A 13,648-nucleotide genomic window follows, 5' to 3' on the forward strand; every position below is an offset into this window, starting at 1 on the left:
ATACCGATATTTACCGATGTCGATATCGCTGTATAGAAAACACTTTATCAAATAAAGAGCTATTTTCCAAAACGCATATTTTTTTTTTTTACTTTTGTAACTTGTTTTCAGAAATGACAGGTAAAAAGAAGAAAAAAAAGTTTAAAATATATATATATAATTTTTTATTAATTATTTTTTTAATATCGGCCCTATCTTGATATCGGACCGATACCGATGTGTAAAAAAGCGGCCATATCGGCCGATATATAATGCAACGTAAAAAGATCGATTCATATTGCGATGCTCTTATTTTGAAAATCCGGCGACCCCCCGCGCCCAGTGTTGTGAAACTCCGTTTAACATCAACAGCACACAGTGTCACTAGAGCAAGACTAGTGTGCCTATTCTGTAGGGATGTCTTAAATACTTCGAAGCTTCGTTCGATGGCACAAGCTTCGAACATAAAAAAAAAGTCGAAGTTTACATTTTTTTTTTTTTTTTTACTTCGGTGTGTGTGTGTGCATGGGGCCATTGGGTGGGGCCGGGGGACAAATACACTGGAGGAAAGTAACCCAGCTCAGCACTGCCCAAATTATATCATCACTATTGCCTGTTTGAAGGATATCATCCTCAAACACATATACACCACCTACACGCTTATTCTCAGTCCTTGCCCCACAATGGTGAAATGAACTACCCACCCCAGTTAGGACAGCCGAATCCCGTCCAATCTTTCGCCGTCGACTAAACGCACTTCTTCAACCATTATCTGAAATAAAATAATAAAAAATAAAAATCTAACCCTAACTAACCTTACTGTCATGCACTTGTCCTAATAAACTAACCTACACTGTAGCACTCAACACTTTGATGAACATTGTTGCTCAGCTGATAGAGTTGTATCCTTCCTGATGACCTGTCGTACAGAACTTGTAAGTCGCTTTGGATAAAAGCGTCAGCTAAATGACTAAATGTAAATGTGAATGTAAATGCCTTGTAGAATTCCACACATAAGAAAGAAAGATACTGGGATGAATAAACAAAATAGGAAATAAAATGTAGAAATGCATGCAATACATAAATAAATATGAATCTCCATATATGAAATAGAACATTTAGATAAGGTGCTACTGAGATGTTTTGGTGAGTTCTTTGTTTTTTTGTGAAAGTAGCCCTTCTTAAAAATGCATGAACATTCACTGATAATTGGTCTGTAGTGGAGTCTACAAGGTCTACATTGCCGGACCATGTAGAATCCGGACCTTGTAGACTGACATAATTCTGTGCATAGTTTAGTCTACACAGGCCATATTTCAAATAATCTAAATCTTACTTCATTCATCTTAAACATTCTTGATTTGGGGGATTGGTAGTTCCCATGAAATCTGAAGTTGTTCAAACGACAACAGCGATCCACCTTGAATTAAATCACACAGCCGTGTTGGCTGCGTCACAGTCACGAAAGGGGCTACTTAATTCATTAATCCAATCCACTTTATTTATAGAGCACATTTAAAAACAACAAAGTTTACCAAATGGCTGTACAAGTCCCACAACATAAGATAAAAAAATAAAATAAAAAGATTATATATAAAAAAAAGAAAATTATTAATTAATTTTTTTTATTCGAAGCTTCGAATTAAAATCGAAGCTCGGCCCCGAAGCTTCGATTGCCACAAAAAAAAATCGAAGGTCAGCCCTACTATTCTGTGACCCAAAACATGTCCCTGCTGTTTTATTCCGCAACGGGTCCAATGCATCTAACCTGCTTTGCAATCCTCGCCACTCCATTATGCCCACGTCGCGTTAAAGATCGAAGATAACGTTACGTTAGCGTAAGCTAACAAGCTAACCCAGAGCCGAGCAACACTAGTGTGCCTATTCTGTGACCCAAAACATGTCCCTGCTGTTTTATTCCGCAACGGGTCCAATGCATCTAACCTGTTGGGAACCGGTTCCTAATTGGCCGATGCCTGGAACCGTGTGGCTCCTGTGACTTTCGATTCCCTTATCGCTGCCTACAGTTGCGCAATAACGTTACGTTAGCATGTAGCCATGGCAGACTCTATTTGATTCCTTAAGGCAGGGGTCGCCAATTAGGTTTTGCGGCGGGCCAGATTTTCCCCAAGCCCTTGCTTCGCGGGCCAGGATCAAAAACAATGGCTAATTTAATATACTGATATTGAAAAAAGACAAACGTTTTTCTCTGGTCTGCATCCCCCCAACAACCGTGTGCACTGCGCCGCACTGCACTGCACCCACTCTGCAATCCGCCAAACAAAGTTCTCACTCATCCATTCATTCATGAACAGCTCTCAGCTGTTGCAGATCACCGCAGCGCCGGTGTTCTGCGCGCAGGAGTGCTGGCAGCAGAATTCGAGGAAGAGTAGAATTTTGCAGAACACCGGCGGGTGATGAACAGATCAGAATGCATGAAAACACGACTCACCATACCTTCTTGTTTGTTGTTAAGTCCTCCAAAATCCCTGCTAATGTTTGAAACATGTCATATCCACTCGCCGCCCTCCAATTCCAGATTGGCGTTGAATGCAGCTACTTTATCTGCCAACTTGCCTCGTTGTTGTTGTTGTTGTTGTCGCCACATATTATGCAGAGAGGACGTCGGCTCGGCACGCAAGAATCACCGACCTGTTACGATAAACCCGTATTTTAAGTATGGCTCCTGTTTATTAAAAGAAGCGTTATATTTCCCCGTTGCAAAGAATCTATCCAAAGATGTTTGTTTTGTTTTCTTCAACTCGCTCGCGGAAGTGAAAGTGTGTTAGGGAAAGACACAGGGCCCGGTGGGACTATTCCATTGGTTCTCCCAGTCCACCTGACCATTTCTAGCATTTCAATTGGCTATAGTGACAGACATGCTTTTGATGACTGCCGGTAGATAGATACAGCTTCACAATAAAAGACACCTTGGCGTCCCGAGTGAATATTTCCCGTGCGTCAAATAAATATCATATTCTCAAAATAATCTGACGGGCCAGAAATTATTGCTGGCGGGCCAATGTTGGCCCGCGGGCCGCCTATTGCCGATCCCTGCCTTAAGGGCTCGAAATTGCCTGGGTTTTGGTATTATGCTCCCGAAATGCTCCCGCTGTTTGGCTACTTCTATGTGCAGTGAAAACTACTTGAATGCTTTAGAACAGTCATTGATTTAGTTTAGGGTGAGCTAAAATTAGCCGCGGAGCTATCGCTAGCTAACGTGAGCTAACGCTATTTAATCAAGCTCACAAAGAGAGATAAACAGCTGACAGCGGATAGTACAGGTACAAATACAATAAAACAGCGGGTGGGGACTGTTGTGTAAACCTTGTACTCTTTAGTTCACATATAATAAGAGCCGGATTGTTTGTTTACTAAGTCTCTACTAGTCTACTCTGAGTCCGTCAGACAGGAAGTACCATGGTGCAACATACAAATGTGTCCGTGTAGCAACACAAGCCAATACTTTAAAGGACAGGGGCCCGGGGAGGGAGCTCTCTCTCTCTGTGTGTGTGTGTGTGTGTGTGTGTGTGTGTGTGTGTGTGTGTGTGTGTGTGTGTGTGAGAGAGAGTGTGTGAGTGAGAGACAGAAGTCAGAGGAATAACAACCTGTTATTCAATAGATTAAATTCGTTTAAGAATAAAAAAATAAATACATTTTAAGAGAATCTCAAATACATTATTTTATTTAAGTGTAGGCTATAGTTAATGTTTTATTTTTTACAGTGTTTGTATTTTTCTGACATGGGGGCTCAACAATAAATGACAATCAGAAATGTCAAGTTGCATGTTGTTATTCTAACCAGCTTAGACCCCGACGCTCTGCATCTTCTGGCCGCCTCAGACCTACTCCTATCCGAGCTCCGGGAGGGTCATCAAAGAGAAGTCGCCTATTCTCAGTCCTTGCCCCACAATGGTGGAATGAACTACCCACCCCAGTTAGGACAGCCGAATCACGTCCAATCTTTCGCCGTCGACTAAAGACGCACTTCTTCAACCATTATCTGAATAAAAAAAAAAAATCTAACCCTAACTAACCGTACTGTCATGCACTTGTCCTAATAAACTAACCTACACTGTAGCACTCAACACTTTGATGAACATTGTTGCTCAGCTGATAGAGTTGTGCCCTTCCTGATGGCTTGTCGTACAGAACTTGTAAGTCGCTTTGGATAAAAGCGTCAGCTAAATGACTAAATGTAGTTCTGTTGCATTTCCAATTTATTTATTTAAATTATAAATTGATCAGGTATCGATAAGGGAATCGATAAAGAATCGAATCGATAAGCAGAATCGATAATGGAATCGTATCGATAAAATCCTATCAATTCCCATCCCTAATCCTCGCCACTCCATTATGATTATGATCGAAGATAACGTTACTTTAGCGTAAGCTAACAAGCTAACCCAGAGCCATAGGCAGAGAGAAGTGGGGACTGGGAAGGAGGGTGCATTCTCGGGATAGCCCCACTAACAGGATCTGGCCGGCTTTTCCAGCCAAAATACAGCTCTGTGACAGTGAATAGGATATTAATATCGAGAAAAAAAAGAAAAACGGACCAAAAACAGTGAACAGGAGGTCAATTTGTATTAAAAACAATAGATTGTTTTTCATTTAAATGTCTGGAAGAGCTCAAAAATAAAAATGTCAAATGATATTTCCATTGCCCTTTTTTTTTTATTTAAATGTTACTGATTGTGTTAAATGGGCATATAATATCGTATCATATCGATCGCAGGCACCTGAATCGTATCGTGGCAGACTGTGTGATATCGGATAATATCGTATCGTTGTCCAAAGAATCGATATCGTATCGTGATGAAACTGGTGATTCCCACCCCTGCTTTATATCTGATATATTTCGAAGATATATAGAAGATATAAATATCGTTTTAGTGGGTATTGTCCAGTTTTTGCTGTGTGTTTTTATCTGCCCACAATTCAAGCAAGTAACGACGTTGTGTGTGTCACTGGCGCGCACCCAGAACCACCTATTTCAAGCGTCCCAGGTTCAGCAGGGGATAGTACGAATCAGCGCCGCTTCGCACCCAAAAGGGGTGTGTCCGTCTGAGTGAGAACACTCCCCCCCCGTTCCCGGGGGGCGCTGATTCGACCCCAAATGGTGAGTGAGAAAGGCCCCTAACATAACAGACCGACAGTAAGTTTGGGAGAACTAATGGGATAACTGGGGTTGCAACAAAAGTGCAACTAGGGCTAAAAACACAATGAAATAAAGTAATAATAATAATAAATAATATATCCTTCTTAGCTTAACATCCCAGGGAACTAATGGGATAACTGGGGATGTTGTTTGCTCCTGACAAGAGTCTCAAAGTCTGGGGTGATGGTAGACAAAGCAACTCTGAGGTCATGCTCAATGTCCAATCTGTTCCTCTGCTTTGTCTTCAGCTGGACCAGAGCTGAGAAGCCACTTTCACAAAGATAGGTAGTGCAAAAAAAAGTATTAAAAAATTGTTATTTTTTACGACGCATCGACGCAAAAATTCGGCGCCGCCGAGTTTTTATGATCGACGTCTGTCGACTAATCGTTGCAGCCCTACTACTCAATATTGGACTTATTGTACCAAAGACAAGATATTTTCACTTGATAAGATATCTTTTTTTTGCAGTGTAAAATATGCAGCTACCTGGGCCTCCAGAGCACTTCTAGTGTCAGCGGACACACCAAAAACATCCTAGCAAATCTCGAACAATTCTAAGGTAGTTTTAAGTTATTTCTCCGGCAGCGTGCGCTAATATGGATTCCGGCGGCACGTGCGCACAAATATGGATTCCGGCAGAGCGAGCGCAGCACCGTAGGGTTATCACGATACCAACATTTTAGTTTCGATACTATACCAATATAAATTTTGATACTTTTCCTCAAAATCAGGGAAACACTCAGATGTCATTATTCTTTATTTTAAAACACAACAATGACGAGAATAAATAAATTTTATTCAAAGCAATGGCGTTCAAAATGCTGGAGAACTTTTTTTGCACTCAAAACAGTTGCTGTACAAGGTTTCTGAACCCAGCTTTCTCAACTGTATATATATATTGGAACTTGGTCCACACAGATGAACTCTGCGACTGCCCTGTTGAGCCTTTTATCATCTTTGGACTAATTTGTGTACTTTATATGCTGCTCAAAAAAAGCTGGGAGGTTAGGTTGCTTCTGAGTGGGGGGAGTCACTCTGTGAGCCAAATGTAGCAGACTTCCGTAGTTAAAAAAAAATCAAGGGGTAGAAAAAGTATGGTTGTATTATTATACATTTGTCATAGCAGAGGGCCTAATTAGTTTGAGATACCATAAGTTACCTAGAAAACATTTTGATGAGTGAGACTGATATAGCCTATCATAATCTAGAACTAGGTTATGTCATATTGTAGGCTGTTTAACAAAAATTAAATAGATTTCCGTTGTCTTTATACAGTATGTATGAACCATTAATGGGCAATTGTCAAATGTCTCTGTATAAATCACATTTGTGACTAAGCCATAGAGATGCTGTGTTTACTAGCTTTCAGCACGGCAGTTTATGCTATTATTAGGCATTTCAATTTATTTTCTATTCTTGCGAATAGCATTGTGGACATTTTCTAATGCTCCTATAAGGAACTGTAGTCACAGGGGCCGGCATGGCTCGTCCGGCGAGTGTTGGCATCGACGGCATGACCTCAGCACTGACAGGAGCCACTGCGGCACGTGACACCGGCCACCACAACCATCGACAATCGCAGTGAGGATCTCCGTCGACCGGCGCCAGCTGGCTAGCTCCGGCTAGAACCATAGCTCGCCAGCTATACAGGCCAACGCCAGCCGAGTTCGCCCCCCGTGCAAAATGTGCTGGCCGGCCAACGCTGGTCAACAAAGATCCTCACCGCGGTGAGGATCTTTGTTGATTGACTTTGGCTGGCTAGCACACCCCGCATGGAGCGAACTCGGCCAACGTTAGCCCATATAGCCAGCGAGCTACAACTCTAGTCAGAGCTGGCCGGCCGGCGTCGGTCGATGGAGATCCTCACTGCGACTGCCGATGGCCACGACAACCGGCGCCGCGGTGGCTCCTGTCGGCGCTGCGGTCGCGCCACCGATGCCAACGTTCGTTGGACGAGCCATGCCAGCTCTCGTCTCAACTAGAGTTTGTTGTTGTTCATTCCAGAAGGTTGCTTCCGGTAAACTAGCACAACGTCACCACTGACAGCAGCGCTGTGCTCCAATAGGAAGGCATTCGCATGCATAAATGAATAAATAAATAAAAATAAGTACCGTTTTCCCCCCCAAACGCAGTATAGCATCATTTCGAACACTCTAGTACCGCGGTACTATACCAATACCGGTATACCGTGCAACCCTACAGCACTGCTGCTGTTTTTTTTCCAGAGGAAACACTGTTACTTTGTTTCTCGCATGCGCAGTAGTGCACCGCACAGTACAGGCCCCGATGCACAGTACAGGCCCCGGCACCGCAGATGTACCCTACTCTCTCGGTCTGCAAGCAGCAAAATGCTGACCGTTTTAGTACAGTACTCTTGAGTTTTGTTTTCTTTTACTGCTTTATAATCGTGTTCTCTATGGATTGGATGGTGCTCTCAATTCTTGTTTGTTGCGTCAGCATTGCTCTAACTTGCTGTAAAACTATTTGTCTACTTTACGGTTTTGCTTTTCCACAATATTTGAAATGTCCAACTAGTAGATCTAATCTAACCAATTACATCTGTCAGAATCGTTTGATACTGTCTACCATTAAACACCACCTTCATGAAACCATGTGTGAATTACCTAGTTGCCTAAATTGTCCAGGCAATGTGTTGGTGTACACAAACCAGCTCTAAGTCAGCTGTCCAGACACTGTGTCTGGTCGGTGTTACAGAGCTGATTCTGGAGTGATGCGAGCCCCAACAGGTTCTGTTCTAGAGTCTGCTGTGGCTGAGCTGCTCCAGATCCCGGCCCAACGAGAGTGGACTGTCCTGCTACTGACGGGACGGTCCTAGTACAGGGCCTAACACGCTGAACTACCACAGGACAGACCTAGTCCAGGGTCTAACACGCTGAACTACCACAGGACAGACCTAGTCCAGGGCCTAACACACTGAACTACCACAGGACAGACCTAGTCCAGGGCCTAACACGCTGAACTACCACAGGACAGACCTAGTACAGGGCCTAACACGCTGAACTACCACAGGACAGACCTAGTACAGGGTCTAACACGCTGAACTACCACAGGACGGTCCTAGTCCAGGGCCTAACACACTGAACTACCACAGGACAGAACTAGTCCAGGGCCTAACACACTGAACTACCACAGGACAGACCTAGTACAGGGCCTAACACGCTGAACTACCACAGGACAGACCTAGTACAGGGCCTAACATGCTGAACTACCACAGGACAGACCTAGTACAGGGCCTAACATGCTGAACTACCACAGGACAGACCTAGTACAGGGCCTAACATGCTGAACTACCACAGGACAGACCTAGTCCAGGGCCTAACACACTGAACTACCACAGGATAGACCTAGTACAGGGCCTAACACACTGAACTACCACAGGACAGACCTAGTACAGGGCCTAACACGCTGAACTACCACAGGACAGACCTAGTACAGGGCCTAACATGCTGAACTACCACAGGACAGACCTAGTACAGGGCCTAACATGCTGAACTACCACAGGACAGACCTAGTACAGGGCCTAACACGCTGAACTACCACAGGACAGACCTAGTCCAGGGCCTAACACACTGAACTACCACAGAACAGACCTAGTACAGGGCCTAACACACTGAACTACCACAGGACAGACCTAGTACAGGGCCTAACACGCTGAACTACCACAGGACAGACCTAGTACAGGGCCTAACACACTGAACTACCACAGGACCGACCTTTGCACTACTGCGCATGTGGATGAGGGGGGGGGGGGGCTCTCTCGCTCGCTCTCTCTCGTTTACGACATACACAACTTTCATTCTATCGCCATGCTCTAAGACAAACTCTAACCTTAACCAACTTCGAAAGAGTGCCTAGGCTTAACCGTCGAAAGAACTTGCCGTCAAGCTCACAAACTCTAGTGCAAAGCCGCAGGTCCATGCCACAAGCCACGTCCACGAAGCCCCGCCCAGACGTTTGGCTCTGTGGCTCTGCAGATATATGCTATTGCTACCCGTCCCACAGCCGTAAAATAATGTGACTCCCTACCCTCCTTCAAAACCGCTCTCAAAGAGCACCTATGGGAGGCTGCTATTCGAAACTGGCCCCTGTAAATGTCAATCAAACTAACGTTAATATCACGTTGACTTTAGCTACCGAATGGCATCCAGCTCCCCGTAACGTCTGGCTGAATACAGTGAACAAAGAAAGTCAACAAGATGGCGTCGCACTCTCCCGCCTCTCTGTGGACTCCGTCGAAATGTTGCTTGATTTTGTTCATTTTTACTGTATGAAGCACAATCTCAGGGGCCACACAGAACCAAGCATTTCACTATAATGTACTCGTACCTTATATGTGATCAATAAAATAAACTTGAAACTACAGCTAAGATAGAGCTAACGGTATCGGGAGAAATGTAATATGTTATTGTGAAGAGAATTATGTCGCTGCAGATGCTAGCAGTTAGTTGACCATGGAGATGGTAAAGTACTACAGATGTAAAACATGGCATTTGTTCTGAATTCAACTGGGATTGTACAACTTCAAGGCTCCTTTCGAGTGCCGCTGCTGCAAGGAAGCAGCACAAGAGAGGAAAACAATGTAAACATAATTGTACTACTTACAGATGTTGTGGTGTCCACTGTCCACAGTCTGATGTCTGTTTTCTCAGGAAGAACGTTTTGGTCCAGATGTGAAGTCTTGGTCCAGTAGAGTTCTGCTATAGAATCTTTACACTGTGTAAACAAAACACACAACGCGTTTGTGCGGGAATCCACTCAATCCAGGAAGACGTTGAAACGCAATAGACCACTGACTGACTGCACTTCCGCGTTACATGGAGGAGAGAGAGGGGGGGAGCCAGTTGGCGTCTATTCTTTTACCAACGGATTTCCAGTTCCGCGTTCTGCGATCTGATAGACCACCGTAACACTTCCGGGATTCTGAAATCAGGGAGGAGATTGCGGGGGGTGCATATGAATGAATGTGGACGAGAGCCGTGATGTAAGTGGTTGCCGATACGGCTGTGGGGGTGCTAGAGACATGATCGAATAGTCGTTTATGCGCCTCGCTCTCCTGAACACGGCGTGACCCATAACTAATCGATCAGAACTAAATCGGCAGAGAAAAAGCCCATTTTAAAGCACCTATTCCGCTTGGTCATGCGCAGAGTGCCCATGGAGTCTGGACGACGCGAGATGACGCTCGAATGAATGTGGACCGTTCTATCAGAGGGGGGAGCTTCGGTGGCCATGTAAGTGGCTACAGACCGCTTTGATTGATTGATTGATTGATTGAAAAGTTTATTAACAGATTGCAGAATGGGTACAGTACAGTACAGCTCAATACATACAATTGTTAAGGGGATGCAGACCAGAGAAAGACTTTCGTCTTGTTTACATCAGGGTCCCCCATTTTCAATTCATCATAACATATATGACATACATGACATACAGATAGACAGTACTGCTACATCTATACATTTATGACATATCAGATTTGCAAATACAGTACTGTTTGTGATACAAAAGTGTCCAGAAAAGGAGTGTATATACATTTGGCATAGAAACTGTACATTGGAGGAGGTTGGTTGGGTGGGGTGGGGTTGGGTGGGTTGGGTGAGGGCTGTACATTGGAGGTGGGGGGGGGGGGGGGGGTTGGGAAGGGGACACACACACATTTTACACTGTACATTGGAATATTGACAAAGCCTTACTTGGTCATTTACTGTACAACTAGGTTAGGACCTTTGTAGGGGCCAGTTTCGAATTGCAGTCTCACGTAGGTGTTTTTTGAGAGTGTTTTTGAAGGTGGGTAGTGATTCACATTCCTTTACAGCTTTAGGTAGGGCGTTCCACATTGATGTGGCATAATTGCGAAACGTGTTTAGTCCCTTGTTTGAGCCGAATCTGGGTTTTACATGATTTGTGGAGCTCCCTCTGGTGTTGTGATCGTGGTATTCACTGACCTTTGGGAAGTATTTTGACATGTACATGGGTACCTTGGTCGCGTAGTGTATCTTGTAGACCAGGCCCATTGCAAGTTGCTGTACTCTGTCGTCTACTCTAAGCCATCCTAGGTTGTCAAAGTGGGCAGGGGTGAGGTGGGTTCTAGGAGTCAGGTCAAGTAGTAGTCTGACTAGCTTGTTTTGAGATGTTTGTAATTTGTTTTTTAGTGCCTTTGAGGTGCTTTGGTACCATGAGGTGCAAGCATAGTCGTAGTACCCTTGAATGAGTGCTCCTGCTAGAGTCTTCAGGGTATTCTTGTTTACCAGAGAGGATATCCGGTACAAGAATCGCGTTCGTTGGTTGACTTTTTTTATTACATTGGATGCCATTTTGTCACAGGAAAGATTAGCCTCTAGGATGGAACCCAGGTAGGTAATTTCATCTTTCCTTGTGATAATATTGTCACCCACTGTAACCGAGAAGCCGTCGGTCTTGCTGAGTTTGTTATTTGAACCGAAGAGAATGGACTTAAATATAAACATTAGTCTACCTGGAGACTCAATGAGGTTTTGATTGATTGATTGAAAACTTTATTAACAGATTGTAGAATGGGTACAATACAGTACAGCTCAATACACACAATTGTTAAGGGGATGCAGACCAGAGAAAGACTTTCGTCTTGTTTACATCAGGGTCCCCCATTTTCAATTCATCAGGACATATATGACATACATGACATACAGATAGTCAGTACTGCTACATCTATACATTTATGACATACCAGATTTGCAAATACAGTACTGTTTGTGATACAGAAGGAGTCAAGAAAAGGGAGTATATACATTTGACATAGAAACTGTACATTGGAGGAGGTTGTGTGGGGGGGGTTGGGTACATTGGGATATTGACAACCATACTGGGTAATTTACATTGGAGGTGGTTGGGGGCCGGGGGGCACACTGTATAAACAAGTAATACTGTACATTGAGGGGGGGGGGAGGAGACACTGTACAAACAAACAAAATTGTACATTGAACTATTGACAAAACCATACTAGGTAAATGACTGTACATTGGAGGGGGTTGGGTTAGGATATTTACAGGGGCCAGTGTTGAATTGCAGTCTCCCGTAGGTGTCCCTTGAGAGAGGTTTTGAAAGTGGGTAGTGATCCACATTCCTTTACAGCTTTGGGTAGGGCGTTCCACATTGATGTGGCATAATTGCGAAACGTGTTTAGTCCCTTATTTGAGCCGAATCTGGGTTTAACATGATTTGTGGAGCTCCCTCTGGTGTTGTGATCGTGGTATTCACTGACCTTTGGGAAGTATTTTGACATGTACATGGGTACCTTGGTCGTGTAGTGTATCTTGTAGACCAGGCCCATTGCAAGTTGTTGTACTCTGTCGTCTACTCTAAGCCATCCTAGGTTGTCAAAGTGGGCAGGGGTGAGGTGGGTTCTAGGAGTAAGGTCAAGCAGTAGTCTGACCAGTTTGTTTTGAGATGTTTGTAATTTTGTTTTTAGCGCCTTTGAGGTGCTTTGGTACCATGAGGTGCAAGCATAGTCGTAGTACCCCTGAATGAGTGCTCCTGCCAGAGTCTTCAGGGTGTTCTTGTTTACCACAGAGGAGATCCGGTACAAGAATCGAGTTCGTTGGTTGACTTTTTTTATTACATTGGATGCCATTTTGTCACAGGAGAGATTAGCCTCTAGGATGGAACCCAGGTAGGTAATTTCATCTTTCCTTGTGACAATATTGTCACCCACTGTAACTGAGAAGCCGTCGGTCTTGCTGAGTTTGTTATTTGAACCGAAGAGAATGGACTCTGTTTTGCCCATGTGTAATGATAGTTTGTTATCAGCGAGCCATATGCAGATTCTGCCTAGTTCCGAGCTGAGGGTTTTTTCAACCTGTAACTTGTTCTTGTCAGAGACCAGCAGGGCTGAGTCGTCCGCAAACAGGAACAAGTTGCAGTCACAAGCTGACGACATGTCATTTGCATAAATTAGGAACAGTAGCGGTCCTAGTATGCTTCCTTGTGGAACACCACAGCTCACTGTGAGGGGGGGGGGATAGGGTACCGTTTACCTCCACCATCTGTTCCCTCCCCTCAAGGTAGGATTGCATCCAGCTCACTGATAGACTATCAAAACCAATTGCTTTTAGCTTGTCAATCAGAATGGAGTGATTGACTGTGTCAAAGGCCTTTTGTAGGTCCAGCATGACCATGCCGCAGTATTTGCCTGCGTCCACCTCTTGTTTGATGTGGTCATTCAAATAGAGAAGGCATGTGTCAGTGGAGTGGGATGTTCTGAAGCCAGATTGGAATTCGTAGATTAGATTTTTTTCCGCTAGGTACTTTTCGACCTGTTCGTAGACTATTTTTTCCATGACTTTCGAGATGGAGGTGAGAATAGAAACAGGGCGGTAGTTGCCTGGGTCTAATTTGCTGCCCTTTTTGTGCAGAGGGGTCACCCTCGCAATTTTGAAGTCCTTGGGGACGTGTCCCTGTTTTATGGAGAGGTTTATTATGTGTGTGATGATTGGGGTGATGGCGGCTGC

General features: G+C 44.2%; 1 protein-coding gene across 2 annotated transcripts in view; it reads right to left on the reverse strand.

Moving 5' to 3' along the window:
- LOC311248845 (uncharacterized protein) overlaps positions 1 to 13,648 on the reverse strand; it is a 170,341-nt gene that overhangs the window by 18,098 nt on the left and 138,595 nt on the right. Inside the window, exon 2 of one of the 2 annotated variants that reach the window (XM_084338074.1) lies at positions 9,765 to 9,875. The gene's annotated coding sequence lies outside the window, so the exon portion shown is untranslated. Of the gene's footprint in view, positions 1 to 9,764; positions 9,926 to 13,648 lie in introns of those variants that run through there. The other variant, XM_084338075.1, reaches the window with a different exon arrangement.

This window comes from Notolepis coatsorum, assembly GCF_963971535.1.
Source record: "Notolepis coatsorum genome assembly, chromosome: 2".
Lineage (NCBI taxonomy): Eukaryota > Metazoa > Chordata > Actinopteri > Aulopiformes > Paralepididae > Notolepis > Notolepis coatsorum.